This window comes from Triticum aestivum, chromosome 6D, assembly GCF_018294505.1.
Source record: "Triticum aestivum cultivar Chinese Spring chromosome 6D, IWGSC CS RefSeq v2.1, whole genome shotgun sequence".
Lineage (NCBI taxonomy): Eukaryota > Viridiplantae > Streptophyta > Magnoliopsida > Poales > Poaceae > Triticum > Triticum aestivum.
The window spans coordinates 164707529-164711906 of record NC_057811.1 but is presented as its reverse complement, the minus strand read 5'-3'; positions in this window follow the sequence as shown (position 1 = coordinate 164711906).

Genomic DNA, 4378 nt, shown 5'->3' with positions numbered 1-4378 from the left:
TCCACGGCGGCGTCGCCGGCCACTTCCTCCACGGCGTCGCTCCCTCGGCGGCGACGTCCACATCAGTAGGAGCTGCTGCTGCTTTAGCTCTCGCTCGCGCTGCTGCTCTGCTCTTGCTCTCGGTCCCCTGCCTGGTCTGCTCTTGCTCGCGCTGCTGCTCTCGCTCTTGCTCTTGCTTGCGATGCTGCTCCGATTTAGCTACACTTCAGTCGACTGAATCGACTTTTGGGTCAGTCGATTTTCAGGGGGGGGGGGGGCTCGCCGGAGTTAAGGAAGAACCAGCCACAGCGGGGAGGGGGGCTCGCCGGAGAGGTACCCCACTATCTATCTTAGGGTTCAGGGTGGGGGCGGTGGTCGCCGGCGGTGGTGGGGCGGTGGCGTGGGGATCGCCGGAGAAAAAGCTCGGCACGGGGGGCCTAGAGGGATGGCGGGGCGGCGGACCGGCGTGGGGAGTGTTTTTCGGGGCGGGCGGGGCGGCGCACCGCCGGCCGCGGGCGGCGGGGGCGGCTGTTTGGCCGGTGGTGGCTGGCGGCTCAGGGGGTGGAGGTTGAAGATGAACTGCAGGCCCTTGATTTCGTATCCAACGGCTGCAAAATCGACTGACCAGAGATGAAAAAGTCAGTCGACTGACGTGTAGCCTCACCTCTAGTGCGTTCAGTTTCGACAGTAAAATTCAGTTTCGACAGCAAAATTCAGTTTCGACAGTTAAGTTCAGTTTCGACAGTTAAATTCAGTTTCGACAGTTAAGTTCAGAGATGAGCGGCTGATGTATACATCTAGCACTTTGTGGTTATGTATTTTACGTCATCTATTGGAGATGCTATTAGAATTCCACTCAGGTTAACGTTGTCTCTCTTGTCCTGCTTCAGCCTCGGCGTCGTACAACTCACCGGAGCTGCTCCAACGACGAAACCCTCCATCACAGCGGAGCAGTACCTCGGGCTCCATCTCCAGACGCCTAAGATCTTCTTCCCCTCCTCCGACAGCCAAGTCAGCCGGAGCATCCTCACCGGCCAACCCAATCACGCTGAGATCGACATGGCTTCGCCAAAGAGGTTGTACACTTCTTGTGGTTTGACTTAATCTCACCATGCTTCTTTGCATCCTGTGATCTTCCAATTCTTGTGAACCAAACACCCAGATTGGCAGAAATCCTGTGTTTTTAAATTCTCTGTTTTGCACGTGCATTCCTATCCTATTCCTGTCTATTTCCTATCCCTGCATTGTTAGAATCCTCAAATTCAAACAAGCCCTTACACAATTACTTCTGTTACAGATATGTGTCAAAGAAAACCTTGTGTGGTTTGTCCTGCTCCTGCGGTGCTGTGTTCCACCCCAGCTCAGCTGCTCCAACGACGGAAGGGTTCACCACAGCAGGGATCCGCTCTCCAGACTGTATTTCGCCGCCTCAGATCTTCTTCCCCGCCGCCGGCAGCCACGACAACTGCATTACCATCATCAACTGAGCAGATGACCTTGAGGACTACACGGGTCCGCAAGAGAGGTCGCACTCTTCCGTGTCTGCTTACGTTATGCATTGCTTAATATGATGACATGCTACTTTATCGTCGTGTTCACCTATTAGACTCCGACTCAGGTCCAAACTTATGCTGAAACTTGAGTTTTTAAATGGTTGTGGGGTACATATTGGGGCAGCAATCAGTACTATCTGTCTACTATCTGGTTAATCTCGGGTGTCTACTATGAGTTTCATGTTGGGTGCAAACAAACATTAAAGGAGCCATTATCTGTATTTTTTAACTAAAGCTATTATCTGCCTGCTATCATTTGTTTTGGGTCTATCCACAGTTTGCTACCATCACTCTGGATTTGTGCATGCACTCCTTACATAATCTCACTATGTTTTATTCCTATGCATGTCAGTTATTGTACACAATGGAACTGAACATGTAGAGCAAAAGAGACGAGCCTTGCGTGGCAATAAAATTTCATGCAGACGTCGCTCCATGGTGGGCGCAAAGGCAGCCCCCCTCCACCCATTTCGGATCGTAATCAAGAGGAAGATAACTGTTCTGAGGGGGATTCAGAAGCAGAAGACCACTCCTATTTACCCCATGAGGTCTTCGCTCTAACTTGGCATGCTGATGTTGGTAATATCATGCATATGGTGCCTTGCATTGCTTACTGTATACATCAAAGATGTCATCTGCTTAGTTTAGACATGCTTTGTGTCAATGCCATCTGTTTAGTTTCTTTATCGTATATGTGAATCATGCAATGCCATCTTGTTTAGCCAGGCATCATATATGTGAATTTTGCAATGCCACCCTGGTTAGCCAGTCATCTTATATGTGAATTATATCATGACATCATTTTTTATTACGTGTTAAATTTGTCAACAATTTTAGTACATTCAATTACTCTTCCTGTGCATCAGCCATTCGGCACGGTCATGGAAAAATCTGGAGTGGAAACAAGGTCTTCAGAGCAGACAATGCTATCTGACGAAGCGCATGTCTTGCTGGTTACAGATAGCTCCTCAGAGGAGGATTCAGAGACAGATGACCAGTCCTATCCCCCCCCCCCGAGGTGCATGCTCTAACTTGGCAGGGTTATGTTGCTCATATCGTGCGTATGGTATCTTGCATTGCTATGTCATTTGCTTAGTTTAGACATGCTTTGTGTGAATGCCACCTGTTTAGTGTCTAATTACCATATATGTGAATTATGCAATGCCATCTTGTTGCAAGACATTATATATGTGAATTATGCAATGCTATCTTGTTGCAAGGCATTATATATGTGAATTATGCAATGCCATGCTGTTTAGCCAAGCGTCATATATGTGAATTATATCATGCCGTCCTTTTTTTGTATTTCTCATTGCTTTTGTCGACAATGTTTGTATATTCAACTGCTCTTCCTGTGCATCAGCCATTTGAATTGGTGATGGAGAAATCTGGAGTGAAAACAAGGTCTTCAGAGCAGACAATGCTACCTGGTGAAGCAGATATCTTGCTGGTTACAGATAGCTCTTCAGAGGAGGATTCAGAGGCAGATGACCAGTCCTATTATCCCCCTGAGGTGTATGCTCAAACTTGGCAGGGTTATATTACTCATATCATGCATATGTTGTATTGCAATGCTTAGTTTTTACATCATATACACGATATTGAATGCCATCTCCTTAGTTGACACATCATATATGCGATTGCCCTCTGCTCACTTCCTTAGTATATAAATCATATATTTGAATTATATCATGCCATGATGTTTACATAGACAGCATGTATCTGAATTATGGCATGCCAACCCATTTTCTAAAGACATAATATAGTTATATCATCTCATCCTGTTCACATAGTCATCATATTTTGAATTATGTCATTCTATCCGTGAATTATATCATGCCATCATGTTTCCATCGACGGCATGTTTGTGATTTATGGCATGCCAACCACTTTAATAGACACATCGTATAGTTATATCATGTCATCCTGTTTACATAGTCATCATATTTTGAAGTATGTCATTCTATCCTGTTTAGTTAGCCATCATACATGTGAAATTGTGTCATGCTATCCTGTTTAATTAGCCATCATATATGTGAAATTATGTCCTGCTATTCTGTTTGGTTAGACAACATAAATGTGAATTATTTCATGCCCTGTTTTCTTCCCTACTATCCATTGCACCTGTCTATCTTACAATGTCTGTACATTCAATTACTTTTCTTGTTTATCAGCCATTTCAATTGGAGGGGGTGATGGCAGTATCTGTGGGAGTAAAAACACGGTCTTCAGAAAAGATCGTGCTACCTGTCGATGGAGATAGAACCACGGTTGTACTTGCCCAAGAACCAGCCCCACCACACATAACCCAGACTCACGCAGATTGTACCCCTACCCAGTTGGACAGAGAACCAGCTACACCCCTTCTAACCCCAACCCCAGCAGATAGTAACCCAGTTCCCGTTGACACAGCACCGTCTCCACCACAGAGCACCCAAACACGAGCAGTTAGTAAGGCAACTGCAGTGCCCAAAGCACGAGGACCACCACTCCGAACCCCAAGTCAACGCTTAAAGCAGAAGAAGAATTGTTCTCAGGTCAGGTTCCGTAGCTATGGTTCATACTACTTTGCTCTTGCATCACTGTATTTACTCATACCAACTAATTTCAAATTTGAAGGATGCAATTGAAACTCCAATGGCGCAACAGGTATGTTTTAAACCTGTTTCTTTAACGTGTTTGCTGTTGTAACTTGCTCTATGTTGATTTCAGTTTCAATTGAATAAACAGTTATATTCTCATGCCATGCACCTTACAAGTGTTGTTATTGCTGTGTAGTTTCCCACACTTATATTCTGTCTAAGCTGCTTTGTCTTAAATAGATATGATTCGAACTGTATCTATCT